Source organism: Phoca vitulina, unplaced genomic scaffold (assembly GCF_004348235.1).
Source record: "Phoca vitulina isolate PV1807 unplaced genomic scaffold, GSC_HSeal_1.0 scaffold32, whole genome shotgun sequence".
Classification (NCBI taxonomy): Eukaryota; Metazoa; Chordata; class Mammalia; order Carnivora; family Phocidae; genus Phoca; species Phoca vitulina.
The window spans coordinates 18,844,418-18,857,530 of record NW_022589735.1 but is presented as its reverse complement, the minus strand read 5'-3'; the positions used below and the strand labels follow the sequence as shown (position 1 = coordinate 18,857,530).

General features: G+C 45.4%; 1 protein-coding gene across 1 annotated transcript in view; it reads left to right on the top strand.

Moving 5' to 3' along the window:
* TNFAIP8 (TNF alpha induced protein 8) overlaps window positions 1–13,113 on the top strand; it is a 115,917-nt gene that overhangs the window by 32,639 nt on the left and 70,165 nt on the right. The gene's annotated exons all lie outside the window — the stretch shown is intronic.

Below are 13,113 nucleotides of genomic sequence, written 5' to 3'. Positions count from 1 at the left end.
CCTCTCTACCCCTCTTCCTCTGCCTTTACTTTTTGGTTTTCCAGCTGGTATGCCTTTCGCCTGCCTCTTGGCACCAGGAAGCTTCCATGACATCAAGGGATGGCCTTGGTCCTTGTCTTAAGCAGTTGGCACTTAATAGATGTTCTTGGCTGCCCTAGCGGTCCTGGCCCTTCTTCAGGCCGTTCTGACAGTGCCCTGGCGGGGTGTCTGAGCTCGTGTGTGCTCCTCTCTGCCCCACAGAAGTCGACTCATTTTCTCGCTGGTTATCTGTCCTCTGCCTGGTCACAAAGCAAGGGCCGTTGTGCACGTGCGTGATAAAAATTGTTAAACTGCTTCTTGTTAACGGTCACCTGGTATTGCTGAAGACAGTTCTTTGCAGGTTCAGTTGCTTTTTGTGAAATACAAAGATCAAAGACCTTTTTTGCAGTTTCCTCCCCTTCTCAAACCACAGTTTCCTTCCTCTGTATTCAGAGCTTTTGCAACGCACATTCGAGTTCTACTTTCTCAACCCGAGTAGCAAATAATATCTGCATCACACCAACAGGACATGTGGGCTGCTTCGCCGGTCACTGCTGGGTACCTGTGAGCAGACCGTCTTGTGAGGCATCTAGAGGGAGAGTGAGAAGTCTCTCTGTCTTAAGGGAGATAAGTCTTTTTTTTTTTTTTTTTAAGATTTTATTTATTTATTTGACAGGGAGAGACACAGCGAGAGAGGAAACACAAGCAGGGGGAGCGGGAGAGAGAGAAGCAGGCTTCCTGCGGAGCAGGGAGCCTGATGCAGGGCTCGATCCCAGGACGCTGGGATCATGACCTGAGCCGAAGGCAGACGCTTAACGACTGAGCCACCCAGGTGCCCCTTAAGGGAGATAAGTCTTAATGGAGGTAGGCCTCGCTGGTTTTCGACTTCTCTGGACCCTTCAGAGAATCTGCGGCAAGCTTGAGGGTGGTGGGGTGATGCTTGCTAACAGAGGAGAGCCGCGGTTCACCCTGGCACATTCTCCAAAAGTGATCCCCCTTCAAGGGTTGTTTAAATAATAGGTTAACTACGACCCAGCAATTGCACTACTGGGTATTTACCCCAAAGATACAAATGTAGGGATCCGAAAGGGTACGTGCACCCTGATGTTTATAGCAGCAACGTCCACAATAGCCAAACTGTGGAAAGAGCCTAGATGTCCATCAACAGATGAATGGAAAAAGAAGATGTGGTATATATATGCAATGGAATATTATGCAGCCATCAAAAAAACCCCCGAAATCTTGCCATTTGCAACAATGTGGATGGAACTAGAGGGTATTATGCTGAATGAAATAAGTGAATCACAGAAAGATAAGTATCATATGATCTCACTGATATGAGGAATTTGACAAACAAGACAGAGGATCATAGGGGAAGGGAGGGAAAAATGAAACAAGACGAAACCAGAGAGGGAGACAAACTATAGGAGACTCTTAATCTCAGGAAACAAACTGAGGGTTGCTGGAGTGGGGGGTGGGAGGGATGGGGTGGCTGGGTGATGGACACTGGGGAGGGTATGTGCTATGGTGAGTGCTGTGAATTGTGTAAGACTGATGAATCACAGACCTGTACCACTGAAACAAATAATATGTTATATGTTAATAATAAATAATAAATAATAAATAAATAAATAACAGGTTAACAAGATTGCTCTCAGACTAACAAGAAGATGACAGTAAAATTGCTCTGAAATAGGTGAAGACCGGGCGCCTGGGTGGCTCAGTTGGTTAAGCGACTGCCTTCGGCTCGGGTCATGATCCTGCAGTCCCAGGGTCGAGTCCCGCATCGGGCTCCCCGCTCAGTGGGGAGTATGCTTCTCCCTCTGACCCTCTCCCCTCTCATGCTCTCTCTCACTCTCTCTCTCTCAAATAAATAAATAAAATCTTTTTTTTTTAAGATTTTATTTATTTATTTGACAGATAGATAGCACAAGTAGGCAGAGAGGCAGGCAGAGGGAGAGGGAGAAGCAGACTCCCCACTGAGCAGGGAGCCCCATGCGGGGCTCGATCCCAGGACCCTGGGATCATGACCCGAGCCGAAGGCAGATGCTTAACCAACTGAGCCACCCAGGTGCCCCAATAAATAAAATCTTTAAAAAAAAAAAAATAGGTGAAGGCCAGGGGTGGGCAGGGCCCCACATGATTGAAGCAAAGGAGATGAAATGAGAACATTTTATTTATGTATTTATGTATTTATTTTTGAAGATTTAATTTATTTTAAAGATTTTATTTTTTTATTTATTTGAGAGAGAGAGTGAGAGAGAGCAAGCACAAGAGTGGGGAGCGGGAGAGGGAGAAGCAGACTCCCTGCCAAGAAGATTTTATTTATTTCAGAGAGAGAGAGACCAAGCAGGGGCAGGGGCAGAGGGAGAGAGAGAGAAGCAGACTCCCTACTGAGCAGGGAGCCCCATGTGGGACTCGATCCCAGGACCCCGGGATCATGACCTGAGCTGAAGGCAGACGCTCAACGACTGAACGACCCACATGCCCCGAAATGGGAACATTTTAAATGACCCTCCCAGAAAAGGCACAGCACCCCAGACTTGAGACATTCTGACACCCTCAAAGCACACCCAGGGGTTGCTAGGGGTCTGTGGGTCTCAGGTTAGAAAGTTCGGCTCTCCAGCTTGATGGAAGTTACCTGTGGGCCAGGAAGCCCCGTGCTGACCACTACCTGAATTTGAGCTGTAACACTTCCCAGACGTGCGTGTCACTGGGCCAGTCAAGTTACCTCGCTTCTTTTAAGCCGCTAGTTTTCCATCAGAAGTGAAAGAGAGAAAATCAGGTGCACAGGATTATGGGAGGCCTAACTGGGGATAACCTGGATAAAACCCCTGGCACATCGTGGGATTTCAGCAGTTAGCTGTCCTTTTCCCCTCCTGTGTCCATCTTTGCTTTAGTGAGGAGAGGTTTTCTCCTCTAGTGTGGAGATGGATTTCTGAACAACAAATAGCACTTACCGCACTGAGGCGAATTCTCTCTCTCAGGACTCACATGCTTTGGCAGAGATTAGGAAATAAATGTTACTCTTCAGAGCCCCGCCTCCCCACCAAACACACACACAGGATGCCCCTGGGGGGCACTGTCTCAGAAGACTGGAACGGAGTGGGGTCACCCTAGGAGCACCCCTGTGCTCACTCTCAGAAGTTGAGCCTCGCCCAGGACAGTAACTCCAGCAGGGGACACACCACTGGGAAGAGCCTGAGTCTGGAGGATCACAGCCCAGCTCTCCACAGTGGAGGAAAGGAAGGTCTCAGAAATCTTGGAGAAGAGAGAGAACCAGACTCGGTCATGGCCAAAGCCTAGTCTTGAAGGCTGATGAAAATGCTCTGAGAGCAGGGGTCCCCCTTCCCTTCCTTCTCCTTCTTCTTTTCCTTCTCTATTCTCCAAAATCCACTTAAGAGGTTTTGAACAAAAACATCGATCCACTTGAGAGTTGGTGAACAAAAACATTATACTCCAAACGCTTAAACATTCCTAGCTTTGTTTGGCATTCATTTTAAAGGGAACAAAAGGGGGAAATGACAACATGAATTTTGAAAGGTTAAAATGAGTATTAAGAGCCTAATGAATGAGCCCTTTGCGATCCATTGGATGGGATAGGAAAAAGGATGATTAGCAAACGTGGAGTAAAATTGGTATGGAGTGTTGATGAAGGGACCTTGTGGGTATTCACTCAGGGAGGAGGAACAAAGCTCTGGGTTGTGGGGTTTGGGTATTAAGCAGAGGAATAAAAGTTTGTGGAAACCTGTGGTCCATCCCCGGATGGGCAGAAGGTGACTTCTGTTGTTTCTCCAGGATGATTATAAAGTTCGGGACTGACTTCCTCATGGCACAGGGATTCTTATCCAGTTTCCACCATGTCCGTCCTTAGAGAACCACTCCTCCCATCTGTGATTCTCTCTTTTTTCTGCGTCCTTTCTATTGCATTATTTTTCTGGGCTCTTTTTGTTGTGGAAAATAGATGTAGCGTCATGATATGGGCTATTGAAAATAGCAATCGCTGACAATCTTGTGATTGTAACTCAGGATCAGTTTAAATGGAACTCTTATCTAGAACATTTTCAATGGGAACCCAGGCATTATGTTTATCAGGAGGAACATGTTAGGTAACTACAGAGTGGTTCCGGGGCTGTGTGCTTTGGGGTGTCGTTTTTTACTTATCTGATAGGCAGACTTTGAGAAAGCCCAGGGTTGGAGGGAAAGTGGGAAACAGGTATTCTCAATCTCAAACACTATTGAAAAGATTGCAAGTTGACTTCTTTCCAGGGAGCAGTCTGTCAATACTGTGGTATCAAGATTGAAAAGACCCAGCAATTCCACTTCTAGGAATTAATTCTTCTGTAATAATTGGACGCATGCGTGAACGTATTATACTCCATCCCGAGCTTAGCCACTGCAATATTACATGTAATAGAAAAAATTGGAAAGGGCCTAAATGATCATCAAATTTAACCGAACCTAACTGAACTAAGGTTAGCTTAGTTGTGGCCCTGCCAGATGACAGAAAGAAGAAAGAACTATGTATGCTTCTTTTAAATTCTGCGATTGTGTATTAAGAAGCGGCTTAAGATGGAGTGGTTTTAGTTATTGTGTATGAGTAGAACATGATCCTGGTGGTTAAGCAGTTTATAGTCTGCCCGGAAGACAAGGCTCAAGCACATGACACACATTCGTGTATGTCGCTTAGCTTGTGAACGAAGTGCTAAATTGCAAGGCGTGGACTGATTCATTTATTCAACAAATATCTGAGTGCTTACTGTATGCTAGGCATTTATATGTTAGGTCCGGGGTTAAAATCAGGAGCAAAGTTTAGGTTTGCACCCTGTAGACAGGGTAATTTGTTCTAAAGCAATTAGCACGCAAATAGCAGAGGCAAGAGGGGCTGTAGCATGGTGTCCGGGCACCTGGGTGGCTCAGGTGGTTAAGCGTCTGACTTCAGCCCAAGTCCTGACCATTCAGTCGTAACTGTGGACTGAGTAACGCTCAGAAGTAGTCCATGCCTCTGGGAGCCTACAGACTTGGTGGTAAAACCAGCTTTCCCATCAGATACGTTCTGAAGGATGTTTCTCTCTGTGTCTCTGTCTCCCTTGTGTGAACACAAGCTGGGGTTTTCTTGACAAATGCTAGGTCAGGTGAAGCAGGATTGTGTTCTGCAGGACTTCTCATTTTGATTCTTCAAGAAGCGTGCTGGGTATGGTCTGTCACATTCACTGAAGTCCTTTGCTCATTAATGTGTATGGGACCGGCCTCTTTGGGAACAGTTGATTCAGCCATACAAAGTCCTATGGAAATCTGGAGAAGGAAGACTCCAGGAATATAGGAAACTTTACCTCTTTTAGCACCTAAAACAATGCTTAGCACGGCTTAATAAATTTTTAGGGGGAGGAGAGCACCCCAGATCCAAAGATCAGAGTGTCCCAGTAAGGTAGTTTTGCCTTAGACTTTATACATATATATGCATAAATACATACATTAATATATACATCCACTCACTTGTGTGCGGCTAACTGGGTAAGTGAATGCAAGAAAGGATTCAAAGTGAAGGAGATACTACTTGATTCACCTGTGGAGAAGGGGACCCTCAGAGCCGGGTCACAGAGGTTGGTGTGAGCAGAGCGTGTTTGTGGAAGGTAGTAGAAATTGGTCGTATTGATTGATTCCAATCAATTGATTCCAGTTTCCAACTGGAATTGGAAATTGCTCTAGTCCTAGAATTTTGCAGTTTTTATAGTGGGAAATAGTAAGGAGGACACTGACCGGTTACTCCAGGATCTGAGCAAAAGAGGCTTTCAGCCTTCAGGGTGTGCAGAAGAGTTTGGACTATCAGACAGAGGGAACTGTGGTAGATTTTTGACCAGAAGAGGGACAGCTTGGAAGTGGCGCTGAAAGAATATTTGACATCTGTGTGCAAGGTGGATGGCAGTTACACGAGCCAGCCAGAGGCACTTGCCAATCCAAGAGTGAGAAGTGAGAGTCCTCGTAAGGAAAATAGGGCACTAGGGGGACGCTTGAAAAAAGAACCAGTAAAGTCTGGTGAGTGTGAGGGGTCAAAGCTGAACGCCAAGTTCACTGAAGGCAAGAACAGAAAGAGACCCACACAGTGCGCTGTGGTCTCGTGGATAGAGTCTGGGACAAACTCTGGATATTATGCCTCTTCTCTCTATTTGGGAGGTTCTCTCCCGACCTAGCGTTTCTAACCCAAATCAGTGAGAGCTTGAAATATTCAGTTGGTGGAGTTCAGCCACTGATTTGGGTTCTTTTTGGAGAACCGGGAGAACAGCCATTGTATAGTGGGGAAGAGCCCGGGCTTTGGTGTCGGAGAGAAATGGGTCCTGATTTTGCCTTGGCTGAATTTCTTACACTGCCTAAGCCGCAGAGGAGGCTAGGAAGGACAGTCCTGTCCTTGTCTATCGAATAGGGATGGTAATAGCATCTCCTTGAGGGCGCTGGTGGCAGTCGGTGAGATCATGCGTGCACGGCGCTTAGCAAGGTACCAGATGCACAATAAACGCTCAGTCACGTTTGCCGATGCTTACTATTCCTGAACTGGGGGAAGAATCCCTGTCCTATGTGTTTGCATGTGTGTGTCTACTTGTTTTTGTTTTTTTTTCCCTGAAGAAACAACTGGTAGGCTGGCACAGGGTCGATGGGGAGGTTGCTGCCAGACTGGCACTTGGAGGGGGGGAACCGTGCCCTTGGGGGCTGTGGCATGCCGTTCTTTGCAAAACTTGGAACGGGCCCAATGTGGTTGAGCAGACCAAGGAGGCTGGCATAGCGAGGAAGGGAGAATTTCCATGTTCATGGTCATGGAGCTTTGCCCTCAGCTCCAGGTAGGTTGCTGGTCATGTCATCTGCTGTGAGCACGAACCCCCCTCGCCCCCGCAGGAAGGGCTTGAGTGAGTTCCCATGAGAGTTCTCTGGGTTTCTTCCCAGCCCACAGATTGTGTATTATTTTTAATGAACTCAGCATTTCTCCAAGGCTGGGTTAGTGGCACACGCTAAAAAACTGTCTTTGTGGGATAGCTGCAGTTTCCACCCTGTGCAGAACTAGTTCTGTGTCTCCTACCTCTGCAGCTTGGTGTCTACATCCCCCACACCGTAGACCGTTTCGAGACGCCGTGTTGGCATTCAAATAAATCTTTACGCTCTAGTTCCCGCCCCATCAAAAGGGCAAAGAAGTTTGCAGGTCAGAGCTACAGTTAACCTTTTTTTTTTTTCTGTTTCCTCTGCTTTTTTCTATTTACTGTCATCATGTCGATTCTGATACCAAGATAAGGACTACTCTAATTTGGGGGACTAGAAGGCGTTTTGGTGTCGTGCGACATTGATTCGGTGGCTCACTTGGTGCCATCGCTGTACTCTAGAGCACAGATTCTCGTACTTGGCTGCCTAGTAGCATCTCCTGGCTTTCAAAAATCCGGATGCCCAGGACCTAGCCCAAATGAATTAAATCACAATCTCTCAGGAAATCAGTATTTTTGGAAAATTCCTCCTCTGCTTCCAAAGTGTAACTAAGAACCAGCACTTTAGTATGGTGGGGGCTCTTAACCAGGGGCAGTTTGCCTCTCCCAGTCCCACCCCCCACCCAGGGGACCATTGGCAGTATCTGAGATATTTTTGGTTGTCACAACTAAGGGAAGGGTATGTGACTGGTATCTAGTGTGTAGATGCTGCTTAACATCTAACAATGCCCGGGACAGCTCCACCATGACAAATAATTGTCAGGCTCAAAATGTCAGGAGTCCTGAGGTTGAGAAACAGTGCTCTAGAATATTCAGACTTAAAATATAGGATACGCCAGAGCAATGTATATGCCCATGGTGAGGAAATCACAGCACGGAGAAGTTTACATTTTTGGCCTCCCACGAAGATGAGGAAAGGGAGATGGCTTCGTGAATGCCTCTCCCCCTTGAGTCCCCTCCACGCCTCCTGTCACGGTGGTCCGATGATGTGCTCCTCGTCTGCCTTTGTAGCTGGTGCACCTCCTGGTTCTGATTTTTGGGGCAGGATCTCTTCCTGGGGTTCCATGAGTTGATTGTTCTTGAATGGCTTGGAAGAAGACCAAAGTTAGGAAAATTAAACCCATAAAAATTAGCCAAAATAAATGATTTTAAAATAAGCTTGTGAGTCGCTTGTTTTTTTAATATGAAGTTTTCTAAAGTGAGGGCGTAAACCATTTGAAAGTGGTTATGCATGGGCTATAAAAAAAAGTCTGATTTTATGTGCTGTTAAGAGTTCTTTGGCTTTTTCTTTCCTTTCCACTGGAAAAGAGGAGGCTAGGAAAGGCATTTTTTGATTTTAGCACAGTATAGTTTTCTTTGATTTTGAGACATTCTGAAATACTTTTATAACAGGTTAACTTTAACCTATATTTATTATATTGAATCATTAATTCAATTAATTCAATTATATTGAATCATTAATCTCATGAACTCTTGTTTTACTCTGGACACGTCCAAGTTTCCAGAGTGTGACATGCTAAAAGATCTTTGCCATAAATAAGTTGTTTTTGTGTTTGTATACACTTGTGAAGTTTAAAATATTTAGTTAAGGGGAGTCTGGGTGGCTCAGTCAGTTGAGCGTCTGCCTTTGGCTCAGGTCATGATCCCAGGGTCCTGGGCTCTCTGCTCAGCGGGGAACCTGCTTCTCCCTCTCCTTCTGCCTACTTGTGCACTCTCTCTGTCAAATAAATAAATGAAATCTTTAAAAAAAATAAAGTGTTTAGCTGAGGCAGTGAATTTTAATATTGAATATGCATATAACATATTACATATACTCAAAACTGTTTCCAAAAACTAACGAAGAAGTGGATAGTTAGGGCTCTTGAAGTTGCCCTAACTCATAATAAGATCGATTCATGGATCTTATTATGCAGGGGGTTGACTGAGGATTCTTTTTTGTTTTTATTTTGTTCCTTAAAGAGATTTCAAGTGGTAGCTTTAATGTTCTACCTCAACCGCATCAGACTTTTGTTCTAGAATTCAGTTCATGTGTATGAATCTGGGGTTATAGTCGTTTCTCAGTTTTCTCCTGGGTTTTGTTTTTTTTTCCAGTGCATAAACTGTGACTCCAGTGTAATGCAGTTTGTTTATTCGGTAAACATTTCAAGCCCCACTATGTGCATTTTGCATTAATTAGTATAATAGCTTTAAAACTTGGTTAGCCTAGTTTAGTGTAACTTGAGGCACTAAGCCAATACTCTCGTGTGCTGTGTACCTTTTACACCTACTGTCTGGAATGTTTTAAATTAAGGCTAGAAGAGTAACAGCTCCTGTGATATTTGGCGTGAATATTCCAAACTTCAGGGTTGGAATAACATACCCTGTTTCTTCATTGAGTTTTAGCAATGACTCCCTCATCCAAGTCTAGTTTTTGTAGCTGTGCTTTTAACTTAATTTATAATTGCATTTTTGGAGGTTCTCTTTGCATATGTAAACATTCAAGTTTTTCCTCTGCCTTTGAGGTTTTGTTGTATGAAGTATGTAGGAAATTAATCCACGCTTATGGCATAGAGATTTTTTTCCCTAAAATTCAAGTGTCGTGTGAACCAATACAAAGTTTGCTTAATAACAGGTGTGCTTAATAATAATCGGTCAGATATTCTCCTACCTGAGGGTCTGAGTGAGTGTCCCATATGTGGGTGTGTGTGTGTTTGTCTGTGTTGTGGGGGTTGTTGTTCTCTGAGATTAGGGTCAGAATGGGAGGATGAGAATCAGTTTAGTACTTAAGGACCAAGTAGAGCCAACCCAAATCTTGAAGTACAAGTAGTCTGGAGCCATTTTGGTTTCTTAGAAACCAGGATTATTGTGGGTTATTCGTATATATATGGGTATAACTTTTATTTCGGTATGTTTGTCTATACCTTTATCCTACTGAAGATCAACTAGGTCAGTGGGTAGCCCCTGTCTAGATATTTCCTGGAACAGGGACCCGTTTGTCCATGCATGTAAAAAGAACTGATTTTCAGGTGCGGGGAATGAAGGATGTAAAGGGTGGGGCGAGAGTTTGTAGTGAAAATGTTTGAAAGGCATAGACGAGCAAGCAGACACGTTCCATATATCCTGAAGGCACATAACCAGAGCCAGTGGATCGAAATATGGGAAAACAGATTCTAGCTCATTTCAGGGAGTGTCCAAAGAGTTCATGAAGCATGGGTTGGTGAAGGGTAGGGGGTGGATGGAGTGAAGAACTGTAGGAATTCCCTTCCAGTGGCGGTCATCAGGAAGACCATGAATGGGATTGGACATGGGAATTTGAGCATTGGACCTGATGATCTTTAAGTTCCTTTCCAGTCTAGCCATTCTGTGAATTTTAGGACATATTACATCCCCTGAAAAGTAGAGAGTGAAGACACCAGCATTTGAAGGGGAATTTCAGATTTGAGAGTTCAGGCTGCCTAATGGTTTTTTCTCTCCAGCTTCTTTAAGTCCTCCTGCAATTATACCCCCTCCTCGCCAACATCAGCTTCTTTTTCCATTTGGGAACATCCTCATCAGCATCAGAACATGCCTTTTTATCTACTGCCTTGAAAGGCAAATGACAAACAAAATTCCTGGAACCCAGAGTAGTAGCCTGCCAGTTCCCTCTGGGCTTCTCTGCTCTCCAGCTGTGGTGGAAACCCCAAAAAAGTTGTCTATGATTACAGCCTCCGCTTCTTGGTGCCCCTTCTCACCCCTCCACTCTCCAAAACCAGAGACCTCCTTTTTAACAAATCCCATGGCCGCTTCCCCATCCTCATAGCCTCTGCCATATTCTGCATCATCCATCCCTCCCTCTTCTTAAACCGTCTTCTTGACTTGGCTTCCTCTTTTCCACTTTACCTCAGTAACCTCCCCTTTGGAGGCTCTCTACATTCTGAAGCGCCCCAGCTCTGTCCTTGGCTCTTCTCCACACTCTCTGGGCAGTGGTTCTTAACCTGGCTTGGGCTGCAAAAAATGCGGGGGGTGGGTAGGTCCTCTTTTTTTTTTTTTAAGATTTTTTATTTTATTTATTTATTTGAGAGAGTGAGAATGAGAGAGAGAGAGAGTACACGAGAGGGGGCAGGCTCCTCGCTGAGCAGGGAGCCCGATGCGGGACTCGATCCAGGGACTCCAGGATCATGACCTGAGCCGAAGGCAGTCGCTTAACCAACTGAGCCACCCAGGCGCCCGGGTAGGTCCTCTTTAATTAATCCAGAATCCCCAGGGAAAGACCATGAACATCGTCATTAAAATGTTGTTTTGTTTGTTTGTTTTTGTTACTAATGTGTGGCCAGGATTGAGAATCCAGGTGATTTATCTAGTCCCATGGAATCAATACCACATACCAGCTAATGACTCCCAATTAACGTATGTATAATTCATCTTTCCTAGATGCTAGACTCAATTATGCTCTTGTCTGTTTTACACTTCCTCTAGGGATAAGCACCTTCACTTCACCCGCTCCCTCCGGCCCCCCAAACCTGCTCCTCCCCTGGCTTTGCCCTTCTCAATCAACACATTGGATATACAGCTTCAATCTCAAAGCCTAGGTGACCTCTTAAGTCCCTCTCCTCCTTCCCTCGGGGCTACACAGCTGATCCAAGAGCAAGTCCTGTCCATTTTCCTTGGTGATCTACTCTCTTGGTTATCTTCTTGCTTCTCTTTCTGTTCCCTTTCATCTCCTTTGCAGCCCCCTCCCTCTTCTTTGTCCCTTCAGTGTTGGCCTTAGTTTGACTTTTCTGCTGTTCTTCTCATTCCACTCTCTTCCTTGATCATCCTACGCGTTCCTGAGCCTTCAGATTCCCTCTATGGCAATGACATTCCCAATGTATATTTCAAGCCCAATCTCTCGTCCAGGTTCTAGACCTGCATGTCCAGCTGTGGAGTGTTCAGCAGCACTAGGCAACTCAATTTCAATGTGAAATGAGGTGAACTTACCCTCTCTGCCAGTTTCCTCCCAGTGAATTATGCAGTTGAATATTCCAAAATCTGCAAGGCGTCTCCCTCTACCTCGTCTGTTTGCCCCATCCGTTGCCACTGTGATCAATATTGCCAATATGAAATAGCTGTAGAATCTTTACACTGCTTGTCAGCAGGCTGTTCCTGTTGGAATTTCTGCCTCCCTCCTTCCACACCCCCCATCCCATCACCCGAATACATGCACATGACCTCCTCTGGCCCCTTGTTTATCATGAATCCTTAGGGCTACCACGGGGCACAGTAAGACCTCAATAAATATTTGTTGAATACGTGTGGGAAGGCAGTACCTCTGGATGGTAATCACCACCCATCTTCCAGTTGTGATTTACCTTGCCTTAAAAACTGAAAGGTTTCCAGAGTCGAAAATTTCTGTTTTGTCGAATAGTCCATACGGGTTTCCCTCACTCCATAGTTTCCAGGGGATTATTTAAAAAAAAAAAAAAAAAAATGGAACTAAGAGAAGTAGGTGGGTGTCGGCTAGCCAATCATTCGCAGTCTGTGCTCTTTGAATGGCCATGGAGGGCTGAGCTTGGGAGGCTGGCCAAACAGTGCAGACGAAGCAAACCACCTTCGTGACCCAGGGAGGCAGGGCGGCAGACTGGCTGTGGCTGGAGCCTCTGCAGTGAACTTTTTCAGCGTGGGCATGCAAAAGCCAGGATCCGAATGCCTGAGAAGTGCTGGGACTTGTCCGAACTGTTGATTGCATTTTCAAACCTGTTTGGGGAGGAGGAGGCTGGAACACAACGGCGTGCTTGGGTCTTATCTGCAGCCGATCTGATTGAAAAGGAACAGACAAGAACTTAATCGTGTTTAACCTGTAGGAACGTACGGGGGACTTTCTCAGTCTCCGTTGCCATGAATCTAAAGGAGAATGGGGAAGGGTTTTTTTTTTCCTTTAGAAGGTTCGGGTCCGTGTTTCAGACTTCACCCTCAGGGCTGGGAGCTCCTGGGTGAGGTTTCCACGTCTCCGTCCTCTTCCAACTCCTATCTGTAACCTCGTCATGACAAGGCTTAGAAGGGCCAACAGTCAATGCTGAGTCAGAGGGATAAGCAAGAAGGGAATGACACACTTCCTGCCCTAAGTTCTAGGGAGTTTTTATGGTTTGTTTTTCTGTTTTGCTTTGAAGATTCCCTAAAAAGACAGAAGATCGCC